We start from the raw sequence: 13,458 nt of genomic DNA, 5'->3' as shown, positions 1-13,458 counted from the left end.
TGCAAAGTCATGTTACGTACTTTGGCCAAACAAATGTGGAAAATAGTGTACTACTCTTATGTGGTCCAAACTTGTACTGCTCATGGTTGTTCATCGAGCAAGAACCTAATCAATGTACGTGTAACGTGTGCAAAGTTGTGAACTCTAGTTTGTCGAAAAGAATTCAATTTTAAGTGAAAATGAGTCATAAATATCTAATGATGAATCACAATTCACGTACTGAATGGAAATTTTGATATAGACAGGAAAAAGGGAAGGTAGCAAACCTCACATAAAATGCAGCAGCTATATATGTGTCATGAGTAAATGCAAAGACGAATTAAGAAATATCATGTTTATCTTTTTAAACATTTTATTCTTAATTCTTTTTTATTCATAAGACTAGTCAATATATCTCATGAAACTTCATTAATTATTTCGTCAAGATATTAATGCGAAATGTATTATAGTGTGGTCCATACTCTTAGTCATGGTTGTTCAAAGGATCAAGCAAGTAGCTAATATATACATGTGTCAAGTTGTGACCTAGTGGAGTGGTGGTACTAGAAACTGACATACAAATTGCGCTGAAATTATATCAATCTTAAATTCTAGTAAGAAATATACAGCTTTTTCCATTTATTGGCGCCTTCTATATGTTATGTAAATAAAAAAATATTTGAATTAGTTTTTCATAGAAAACGTGAAATTTTCTGGGAAAGAAAGAAAGAAGACAACGCTATCGTAACATTATAACAAGCCTCTTGTAATTGTCGCATAATAACTTGTTAAAAAATTGGGCGAATCAGAGTAGGTCACCTAGTGCAATTTCCAAACCTCTATCACGTAAGAGGAATTTCGATTTTTCATTTAGTGTTTCCTCCCAATTTTCTCCTACTCTTGGCCTTTACTTATTAAAGGAATTCTAATCTAAAAAATGTTCGAAATGTTGCTGTTACAAATTTCCATCAGTATGCGTGACAAATTCCCTGAATTTTACAGAAAAAAAAAGTTACAAGTTCAATTTTAGGTGCAACGAGTTATAAATATCTAATGATGATGAATGAGAGAATTCAATTGAATGGGAACTCTGAAATGGACTGAAAAAAGGCAACGATGCAAACCTTTCACAATGACATAAAAATGCAGCAGCTACGTGTCGTGGTGTGACTGTTTAGTAATTACTCCATCGGTCCCAATTACGTAGAATATTTAATTGAAAACAAGATTACAAAAATGGACTTTTTAAATATAGATGAATGACATTTTGTTTGAACCTATTATATAAGTGAAATACATCAAAAACCCTTTTAGAGCCCGTTTGGATTGGCTTACAGCTTAAAGCTGTTTGCAGCTTATAAGCTGAAAAAAATAAGTTGGGGTAGTCCAACTTATTTTTTTTGGCTTATAAGCTGTTTTCAGCTTATAAGCTGCTTTAGATAAACTAAGTCAAATGGGTCCAATTATTTTTTTGAGCTTATTTTAAGCATAAAATGACTTTAAGCTGGCCAGCCAAACACTCAAAAAAGCTGAAAACAGCTTATAAGCTAACTTATAAGCCAATCCAAACGGGCTCTTAGACTCGTTAGTATATTGACTTTAGACACTTAAATAAAGGTAAATATTAATTGATTATCTGAACACATGACAAGTGTTTATTAGGCATTTCTGGGCTCAAATCTTGAAAAGTTCTCTGTAGTGTTTTCAGGCACTTATTATGTGAACAAGTTTATCATTTGAAATATATCATGTCAACCCAGAGGCGGACCCAGAATTTTGAGTTCGGGGGTGCTGGATCCAGAAATTTTGAGTTCGGGGGTGCTCTATTAACTATTTATATTTGTTTCCTTTATATTTTCTATACAGTTATACACTCCGTAACTGAATTTAATGAGTGCCGGAGCACCCAAAAATTCTACATAGGTCCGCCCCTGTGTCAACCTCAATCCATAGAATCTCAAACCTTAGAATGTGTATTGTTAAAATATGAATCATACTTTAGATGATTAACTAATCCATGTAATAAGCGTTGTATAATTATTTTTGCATATTTTGAATTAAAAATATTTTAAACAATAACGATCATGTATTAAAATGCTTAATTACAATTGAATTGGATTTGAGTATCAAAATAAACCATACAAATAAAATTTAAGGGGCTGTCATATATTCCGCATTTATCAATATATTTCACCTTAAAAATAAATTTATGTCACATAAATTGAAATAGCAAAATTAAATGCAGAAACAGAGATGAAGATATATCATGTGAGGCAGAGACGGCAACCGAAAGTAATAACCATTTCGTTTTTTCGCCCATAAAAAGCAACATCACGTGCTGTCCAAGCCAAGCAGCCGTTGGTCTGTTGACGCGTGTCTTCAATTTCACCTTCCCTTCTCCATTATTAATTTATTAGAACTTTGTTCTAAAGTCAATTAATTATTGTCCCTCCTATCAAAAAAAAAAAGTGTTCACTTAGTCATTTACACACCTCTTTAGAAAATATTAATTGCTAAAAGAAAAAGATAATTTAACTAAAATGCCTCTAACTAAATAGGTATTGAGATTTAATCATATAATACTTAATAGGGATAAATTTGAAAAAATAAGGTTAATTCTTTCTTGATTTGTTAAGTGAACAATCTTTTTAACTTAAGAAAAAAGACTAAGTGGACACTCTTTTTGTAACACCGCGTACCTTTAACCTAAGCTTTGACCATGATCCTAAACTTAGAAAATCAGATAAAGAATGTGAGAATTGGAATTTCCCTGTTCAGTTGTAAGATGGGGGTTTACGCCCATGAACAGTGATCATATTTCAGTATACGGGCCGTAATTCAAGTCGTAAACTGGTACCAACGATTTCTAAGCATTCTGGAATTTGGCATTTGGATGTTATATTGTTAAATACGGATCGTATTTCAAAATACGGCCCATATTTCAAAACGTATTTGGAATTTGAGAAAAATTCCTTGATGAAAGTTGTAGATATTTGAAATACCTTTCCAACGCATATTATGGGGGTCAAACAGATACCTGTGCAAAGAGTTATGGCCATTTTACTAAAGAGACGCAGTGCAGTCCATACGGAATACGGACCGTATTTAAAAATACAGCCCGTCTTTCAAAATACGGCCAGTATTTAACTGGGCGTAAAATTCATTTTTTCAGAACAGTATATATTCGTTCATATCAGTTCAAATCATTATTTTTCATTCCTTCAAGCCCTAGCACGACCTCCTACCCTCCTCCATCATCAAGAGCACCAAGGTAAGCCTACTTTAATTATTCCAAGTCAATTCTAATACATATCCTTGTAATCTAAACAAGAAATCATCATTCCTAACCTAGGGTTTTCAAGAAAACCCATCCCAAGGTTCAAGAATTTAAGATTTTGGAAATCCTCTTCAAAGTTAGAGTCTTTAATTCAAGTTTGGGGCATTACCAGGTATGTAGAGTTACTATATATCTACGTGTGAGAACATCATTGTTCTTCCCCACGCCTCATAATCCAGAAATTATGATTCTCTACTAAAACTAGGGTTTCTACATCATGTTCATGACAACCCTAGGTCCATGTCCATAAATAGATTTTGTATGAATTGTTATTATTCTATCATTGTGTTCTTAATAACTCCATATGATTATTGAGAATCAGTTCGTAATCCACGAAAACCCATATCTTGTATTCCATGGGTTCTTGTATGCATGTTTTTAATTAAGAATGATTATTTCATGAATATCCTATATGTCTACAAGTTTTCATGCAACTATATTATATAATTATTTTCATGCTATGATACAAGATAATACATGCTAAATACAAGTTATTTCATGAAACCATGTTGACAAGTTATTTCATGAAACCATGTTTACAAGTTATTTCGTGAAATCATGATTACAAGTCAAGTACAAGTTAATTCACGAAAATCATGGGCTTCTTAGCCAATTATATCATGTTCATGTTTTTGGGAGTTGCACAAGTTACCGAGAAGGCTCAGATAGCCTGAAACTACGTAGCCACCGTAGGATAAGGATCGCTCCGCCCAGTTAGGACGATTCCTTAATTTACACTGAATGGATCCATCAGGCACGTTACCACCTTATACCCTGGCAAGGTATGGGGGCTCTGCTGGTCCGGCGAGGTACCAGACTTCACGTACCCACGTGGTGATATCACATTGTCGGTTTATGAAATGTTCTCCCTACTTATCATGTTTTACTTATGTTATATATATATATATATATATATATATATATATATATACTCATGCTCATGTTCGTGTCCAGGTTTTCAGTTTCAGTTCATATCATGTTATTTCATGTCCCATGTTATTTCATTCGGTTGCTTTACATACCAGTACATTCAATGTGCTAACGTCCCCTTTTATTGCCCGGGGGCCTGCATTTCACGATACAGGTACGTATTTACAGGACGCAGCATCTGCTCAGTAGGATTTACTCGTATCAGCTCATTGGTGAGCCCCATCTCATTCGGGGTTTAGTCAGTTATCTTTATTTTACTAGTCATGCATTTAAAGGTATGATGGGGAGCCTTATCCCAGCAAGTACGTTTTCCAGTCAAGATTCACGATTAGAGGTTTCATAGACTAGTCAGTTTAGTTATGTTAGACATGCAAGGTGTTTAGCCATCTTTGGCTCAACTCATGTTATTTCCGCATTTATGATTTAAACAAGTATTTCATTAAATTATTATGACATCTCATGTTTTATAAAAGCTCATCACGTTCATGCTATATTTTCGCTCATGTATGCCTCATGATGATTCAGCAAACCATGTGGTTCGCTCGGTCACATACAGTATGACACCGAGTGCCGTGTTTCGCCCAGGTCATGGTTCGGGGCGTGACACTTTTTGATCCGGGGGAGTATGTGCATTACTACTTTGTAAGTTTCAACTGTTAAAAACATACTCCCTCTGTTTCAATTTATGCGAACCTATTTCTTTTAGTCCGTGCCAAAATGAATGACCTATTTCTTAGTTTGGAAACAAATTCACGTTATGAAATGATTTACAACCACACAAATATTCAAACTTTATTTTGAACCACAAGTTTCAAACGCCTTCACTCTTTCTTAAATGTCGTGCCCGATCAAATGAGTTCACATAAATTGAAACAGAGGGAACATTATTATAGGAAAAGCGCTAGTATTAGATTATGTATACGAAGTATATATTATTCGTAATAAATGAAAGTAATGATCTAAGAGCCCGTTTGGATTGGCTTATAAGTTGCTTATAAGCTGTTTTCAACTTTTTTGAGTGTTTGGCTGGTCAGCTTAAAGTCATTTTGTGCTTAAAATAAGCTCAAAAAAATAATTGAGCTCATTTGACTTAGCTTATCTAAAACAGCTTATAAGCTGAAAACAGCTTATAAGCCAAAAAAAATAAGTTAGACTACCCACCTTATTTTTTTTAGCTTATAAGCTGTTTGCAGCTTATAAGCTGTTTGCAGCTTATAAGCATAAGCCCATCCAAACAGGCTCTAAAAGTGAGATATATAATCAATTTTAAACCTTTTTTTTCTGTGAGAAGAAATTCTCATGCAAAGTAACCGTATATTGTATTTTATTTGGCCATCATACACTAATTAAGATCGCATTCTTTCCGTCTGACAAACTTGCCTTTTTAGTCTATTCCGAAAATTAACTTATAGCTACATAAATGTCTAAACTTTATGTTAGACAACAAATAATAAAAAGTCTTTTCTTTTTTATTAAATATTATGTCAAGTTAAATGATGTCACACAAATTGAGACGGAATCAATATTATACTTCAAAACCAATCAAGGTCGTATTTGTTTAATGTGCTTAGGTCATGCTGCTGTCTGGCCACGTATAAGGTGCACGTGGAAGGACCAGGGAAGTTGGTCGGCTGGGGACCCACTATGATTTGTTAGGTGGGGCCTGGTGAGTTTGCCGCTATCAAATTTTAAAGATTTGAGGAAGATTTCTAGAGAGTGAAAAAACAATTAGAAAATGATAGTACCCTTCTTTGATGTCAGATTCAGATTTTTTGTCAGCTGATTGATGTTGATTATAAGGAATGGTCTTTTTTTTCCTTCTCCGGAAAGACTTTTCAAGCCTCAAATAAATCGTTTTTTTTTTTTTTTGGACTTAGTAGTAAATCTCATTTTTATTTAATTATTCAATATTTATTTGTGTTCGTAGCAAAAAAAAAATAAAAAATAGTTAAGTTATCAGGATTAAATTAAATAAGATGATAAAAACTAAAAAGATTAACCTGTCATATTACTAAGTTAATATATCCACAATACATTATATTTGTTAATAAAATTTATTTAAACACTCGAATTACAGTTTATTCCAATTGAACATTTTATACGTGGTAAAAAAAAATTATTAGACACTTTCAGATTATTTATTAAGAATCTCTACAATCCCAAAAAGAAGGACAACTATTATTCATTATAGATTCATAATTCACTTTTGTTGTCTGTGAACTACGTCGTTTAATACTATACAGTCAAATTCAAGATGGCAACACCTTTAAATTGAACTACGTTGCAGCTTTATAATAAATGGCCAACAATAACATAACAATCAAACTACCAAATACCTAAAAGAAGCAAAGACGTACATTAGTCCATTCCTATTCTTGGGTGAACCCATTTATTAATGAAATCAATAGGGATAAGAGGACAAAGAGTACAAACGAAGGGATAAAATCTTTTATTCAAGTTTGCGGCGTTTGGGAAATTCTTTTGAAATTAACCTTTTCTGAAGTTTTTTTGTTTGGAAATCTGTTATGAATTATGTGGATAAAGCCCAAACTAATTCAACAAAAGGGATTGGGCCTGGGGAGATCAGACGCAGTCAAAGAGTGAGGCAGCCCAACAAACAAATGAATGATTATATTTGGGAAAAGCACGTGACAAGAGAGAGAGAGTAGGGTGTTAAAAGTGGCAGCAGCGTCATTGACAAGGATAGTCATGAATTTGTTAAGAAAGTTATGATATTCTCATCCCCCTTTCTTCTGTGGCCTCTCACCCCCATTCTCACTATCCTTAGGGTTTTGTTTATTTTCCAGTTGTGATTTTCCTTTTGAGTTGGTAATTTGAAATTGCTCGTTGGAATCTATTAATACAATCGAGTTTGTTCCAATTGGTGCTTTCATTGATCTGACCTCCATGGGTGAATTGGATTCCAAGGACAAAGGCTCGGAGCTTGCTCCGGTGTCACCATCGGATTTTTCCCAGTTATCTTCTAAAGTGGATTCACTTTGCACTACTGTCGCTGCTCAACAGAAACTCTTTCAGGAATTTATTTTGTCCATGGCTTCACAATCCACTGCCGCTGCTCCAGTTCGTACTCAATCTGCGGAGGTATGTTTGACTCAAGGCTCTTGTTCTTCTGCTCCGATTACATTGCGCCATAAGCCGGCGACGGTTGAATTGAGTCGTTTCAGTGGCTCGATTTTGCCGGCCCATCAGTTGTCTCTTGATTCTTTTTACTTGGATGGTGAAGCCCTTGATTGGTACCGCTGGCTGTTTCGGAACAAACAATTGGTTGATTAGTCTCACTTTGCCGACAAGCTTCGTATTCGATTTCGTGCGACGTCTTTGTTGTCGCCGGAGGGCCAGTTGTCTAAGCTTCAACAAACGACCATTGTTGCTGATTACAGAGCTCGTTTTGAATCCATATCTAATGAAGCGGTGTGTTTGCCGGAGGTCTTCTTGGTGGAGTGTTTTAGTTCGGGCCTTCGTCCTGATATTCGAGATGAGGTTTATGCTATAACTGTAATGAGGTCTATTCTGCTACCCATAAGTGCAAGGCTCTTCCTCAATTGTTATTGTTGGAAGACTCTTCTTCCGGTCCCGTTGAAGTGCCAGAGAATTTTTCCCCCGATGATTTACTTGCAGAGGAACTCCAATGTTTGGAGGTACAGAACCTTTCCACCATTTCTTATAATGCTTTGATTGGTGGTCATTCTACTGCTACCCTTCGCTTTGTGGGTCATATCCGTGGTTCTCCAGTTCAAGTTCTCGTTGATGGTGGGAGCACGCATAATTTTGTGCAAGCACGAGTCGCTAAATTTCTCAATATGGTGGTTGAGCGTGCTCCAACTTATTCGGTGATGGTTGGTAGTGGCCAACGTCTGCTCACCGAAGGACTGGTTCCGAATGTTCCTTTATCTATTCAAGGCTGTGACCTGAAACTTGACTTACTTGTTCTTCCGTTTCATGGAGCTGATATTGTATTAGGTGTTTCTTGGTTGAGCACTTTAGGCCCTATCCTGTCAGACTACTCGAAGCGTCAGTTTGAGTTTTTCATCCAGGGAAAAAAACATAGTTGGGTCGGCGAACCCCCGTTGGAGGCTCAGCCAGTCCAATTACAGACCTTATGTCACGACCCAGCTAGGGGCCGTGACGGGTACCCGGGGCTATCCACCGAGCACCACTCGCTCTAATACTCATCTTACTCATTTAATGCCCTTTTACCAATTTTATACACGAATTGTAGGAAAATCATATTTTATATAGAAACATAAATACTTATATACATTTGCCTCTCGGCCATAAAAATAATATATACATAATAATAACATCTTGTGAGACCATCTGACCCACACTGCGTATCTACGAGCCTCTACTGACATACTAAACATATAGACGGAACAAGACTCCGTCGTGCCCAAAATATGCATATATACCAAAAGAAGAATCATAAGCACCTCCGGACAATGGAGTGCTCTTAATCAGCTGACAGCTACTAAGGGTCTGGACCAAGCTTACCTCCCTGTCTACCTGTGGGCATGAACACAGCGTCCAAAGAAAACAGACGTCAGTACGAACATTGTACTGAGTATGAGAGGCATAAACAATGAAGAAAGACAGTGATAATATAATGTGAACATCAATATGAAACATATGAATCTGAATGACAATCATAAAAGAAGTAATGCATGTTGTCTTACTCATACTCATCATAATCTCATATATGCATAATATGCAAGCTGCCCGTCCATATCGGAACGGTGTGATAATTAATAACATTAGCCCGCGTCCAGGCCTCCCGCGTCTGGGGTACCATCTCCTGCCGCCCACTAGTGGTGTCTGCCCATGCCAAAAGGTCATGGTGTATCCGTATAGCTGCCCGCCTTGGCGGTGACTGCCCGGCCAACTAGGCGCGGTGTAATATGATCATGACATGCTCATCAAAAATACTTATAATAATATGCTTATCATAATATGCTTATCATAGTACATGCATAAGATTCAAGATCAACTATACTCTATCGGGGTGGCGTAAGGTCGTGATCCCCCGATTTCATTATGGAGCAATTATTGACATTCTGCCTCACCTTGAAGGAATTAGTACATAAGGTGAGTGTAAGCAATAAATAGCATCATTATCAATATGGCATCATCATATCATATCTCTTATCTTATATAGGCATTTATGGACTTAGGTTTCTAGCTTTCCGGAAAATAGGAACTCATGAAGAGGAAAAGAACTTATGCTATAGGATTCATGCCGTTAGAAAGAAAGGACTAGCCTCACATACCTTTGTCGTTTAGCTATGTTATCGTTCACTTGCCCTCCCCCAATGTCACGCCGTTACCTTCACGGGAGAATTTGTATTAACATTAGTTAATCGATTATAAGAACGCGTCGTAAATTCTAGAGAAAATTGGGCAGCATTTCCCCTGTAAACTTAACAATCCTCGAAATTCCAACTTAGCCAAACATCAATAAAAATACCAACAACAACAATACCAACAATTTCATATCAAACTAGAATTAAATCCATTCTTAAATTACTTCCAAAACAGTCCAATATACATTCTCATACCGATACTTGTATACACTTCCTTATTTTCGTATATACATAGTATAACAACAAGCACAACCACAACAACTACAGCCAATTCCACGATATTCCAGTACACCAAACAATTTATAACGACCACCAAACAGTCCATATGATAACAATAACAATTTATCTGATTTCCCGCAATTAATTTCGTATTTCATTCATCTAGCAATCTAGATACGACTTGGATAAATCAAATACGTCTAGGAGAGAGGATCTCTTACCTTATATGCCAAGGAATACTTTTCTTCCACTTTACTTCTCTTTGAAAAAAAATCTCTGATTTGCTAGGATCCGGAGGAAACCGATGTTATAAACATAAAGTCGACGGAGGAGGATAACTATACATGGTCTTGGAGCAACTCTCTCCCTAGGCCAAATTCCCCATTTTCACGTTGAACCAGTGGCTTGAAAATACCATGGCTGGTGCCCTTTTATTAGCTATACATGGAAATGCTAATCTTCTTGGATGCTATGGTTCTACACAACTAATAAACATATATAGCAACATACGGTGGTGCTAGATATCTAGAGAAACTTAATGTTTAAGAACTAATATGTCAGATGTGTATATATATAGTTATATCCTAGCACAAAAGGAATGCAACAAATATAAACATATGTCGGATACGGTGGTGATTATTTCTATGTAAAGGAATGGTGTCCCACGTGTCTTAATAGAAAATATATCTTATCTCTTTGTCACCACTTTATGTTGGAAGACGTTCCTTGGTAATAATGATCTTAGCAAAATGACAAAATATCATAAGTAATATTGTCAATAGAAAGACTTCAACCTTATTCAAATATAAAAAAAAATATCTTATAACAATTGACACGTAAATATGGAGACATCTAGAAGAGTATATCTTATCTAATTTTCCAATCTCATATAAGGAGTACAAATTTTTTTACCATAAATTTTTAAAACGGTAAAAATATAATTTCCTTTCTTATGAGAAAATAATCTCTATCTTTACAATAAAGGAAAAATCACATTTATAAACTTCCTCATATAAGGTTTCTAATTTAAAGCATATCTAGAAGTAGTAATTTTAATAACTTTATAAAATCATATCTATCAAACTTTCTACTAAAATATTTTACCTAAGAGAAAAATACGGGATGTAACACCTTACGCCGCTTATCCGACACTGAAGCAATATCATCCTACTTCTGCTTAGTTCTTGTTAGTGAAGAATGTCCGGGTCCTCCCACTCTTCCTCCGGAGCTGTGTTCTCTCCTTGAGACCTTTGAGGATGTATTTAACAAACCTCATGGATTGCCCCCGGTGCGGCCGCAAGACCATACTATTCATTTGAATTCGGGCAGTGGGCCAATCAATGTAAAGCCCTATCGTTATCCTTATTTTCAAAAGCAAATAATGGAGAAGTTGGTCACCGATATGTTATCTGAGGGGATCATACGGCCTAGTACCAGTCCATTCTCCTCTCCGGTTCTGTTGGTTCGAAAAAAATATGGCACATGGCGATTCTGTGTTGACTATCGTGCCCTTAACGCCATCACAGTTCGAGATCGTTTTCCCATTCCTACTAGTGATGAGTTATTTGATGAGCTTCATGGGGCAAAATATTTCTCTAAACTCGACCTTTTGTCTGGATACCACCAGATTCGAGTTAGGCCAGATGATATCGAGAAAACAGCCTTCCGCACTCACGAGGGACATTATGAATTCCTTGTCATGCCTTTCGGGTTGTCTAATGCTCCCTCCACATTTCAAGCAACCATGAACTCTGTTTTTCGACCTTATTTACGACGCTTTGTGTTGGTTTTTTTTTATAACATCCTTATTTACAATCACACATGGGCCTTACACTTACAACATTTGACGCAAGTCTTACAACTCCTTCGTTCGCATCAACTCGTGGCCAAACGTTCTAAGTGCCTCTTTGGCCAATCACAGGTGGATTACTTGGGTCATATTATTTCCAAAGTAGGTTTGGCAGTTGATCCGTCTAAGATACAAGCCATTAGTCAGTGGCCTCCACCTCGAAATGTAAAGGCGGTCCATAGCTTCTTGGGCCTTGCTGGCTATTATCGTCGTTTTATCAAGAATTATGCATCCATAGCCAGCCCCTTGACTGATTTACTAAAGAAAGAGCCTTTCAGGTGGTCTTCTGAGACCCAAATTGCCTTTGATGCTCTGAAAGACAGAATGAGCCACGCCCCTGTTTTGGCTTTGCCAGATTTTCCCCAAAATTTCCAATTGGAAATTGATGCATCCGGGTTGGGTATTGGAGCCGTGTTATCCCAAAATGGACACCCCATTGCTTTCTATAGTCAAAAACTGTGTTCTAGAATGCAACGAGCCTCGACATATCATCGAGAGATGTATGCCATCACTCAGGCCGTGAGCAAATGGAGGCAATATCTACTTAGAAGGCGTTTCACCATTTACACTGATCAACAATCCTTGAAGAACTTAACTGAGCAAGTTATTCAAACTCCTGAACAACAAAAGTGGCTAGGAAAATTGGTTGGTTTCGATTTTTGCATTGTTTATAGGCCTGGAAAAACCAACAAAGCTGCAGATGCCCTTTCTCGCCCGCCTGATGGTTCTTTGCAGGCATACTCTAGCAGAACCTTTGAATGGCTAGATGAGATTCGGTTGGCTGCACAAAACCACCTGGAACTCTTAGCTATCAAGAAAGGCTTGGAGCAAGACCCTTTGGCCTTTGCTAATTATAATTTTCGTGATGGACTGTTATTTTTTCGTGGATGTTTGGTCATTCCTTCTGATTCTCCTGTTCGTCTACAACTCTTAGAAGAGTTTCATGCTTCTCCTATAGGAGGCCACGCCGGTGCGACACGAACTTTCCATCGGTTTTCTTCTAATTTTTATTGGAACCATATGCGCAAAGATGTGCGGGCTTATGTTGTTGCTTGTCAAGTGTGTCAACAGATGAAGGATGTTAATCGAGCGTCTGCAGGGCTTCTCCAGCCCTTGCCTATTCCGACCATGGTTTTTGAAGAAATATCTATGGATTTTATAACATGTCTTCCTAGTTCTAAAGGCAAGTCCACTATTATGACAGTGGTGGATCGACTGTCTAAATATGGGCATTTCGTGCCCCTGCCTGCTAGTTTTGATGCTCAGTCAGTTGCCTTGGCTTTTATTTCAAATATTGTTCGATTACATGGACCACCGAGAGTGATTATTACTGACCGCGATCCTCGATTCCTTCATTCCTTCTGGAAGGAAATTAATCGGCTTCAAGGGACTTCCTTAGCCATGAGTAAAGCCTACCATCCTCAAACGGATGGCCAGACAGAGGCGCTAAACAAATGTGTGGAACAATACTTGAGATACTTTGTGTCCGACAACCCGCATGACTGGGTGCCAGTGTTGCCTTGGGCTGAATTTTGGTACAACACGGCCTACCAATCTTCTGCAGGATTGACTCCATTTCAGGTTCTTTACGGGCGAGAACCGCCTTCTTTGGCTCATTATATTTTGGGTAGTGCTGCTGACGACCTAGTAGAAAAATATATGCTCAAGTGTGATGAAGTATTGGCCTTACTTAAAGCTAATTTGCTCAAAGCTCGGACCCGGATGAAGGCGATAGCAGATGCCAAACGAACTGATGTTCAACTGGA

At 37.1% G+C, this 13,458-nt stretch overlaps 1 long non-coding RNA gene across 2 annotated transcripts; it reads right to left on the bottom strand.

Moving 5' to 3' along the window:
* Window positions 1–8,480: 8,480 nt before the first annotated feature.
* LOC132634162 (uncharacterized) lies at window positions 8,481–10,481 on the bottom strand. 2 transcript variants are annotated; one of them, XR_009580064.1, is made up of 3 exons: window positions 10,065–10,478; window positions 9,532–9,588; window positions 8,481–8,770 (listed from the first exon to the last, which is right to left on the bottom strand). It is a non-coding gene; the product is annotated as an uncharacterized LOC132634162 (long non-coding RNA). The 2 variants fall into 2 exon arrangements; XR_009580063.1 differs by having other exon boundaries at window positions 8,481–9,588; window positions 10,065–10,481.
* Window positions 10,482–13,458: the final 2,977 nt, after the last annotated feature.

Source organism: Lycium barbarum, chromosome 3 (assembly GCF_019175385.1).
Source record: "Lycium barbarum isolate Lr01 chromosome 3, ASM1917538v2, whole genome shotgun sequence".
Lineage (NCBI taxonomy): Eukaryota > Viridiplantae > Streptophyta > Magnoliopsida > Solanales > Solanaceae > Lycium > Lycium barbarum.
Note: the sequence above shows the minus strand (reverse complement) of the source record. Positions and strands in the feature narration are given on the sequence as shown.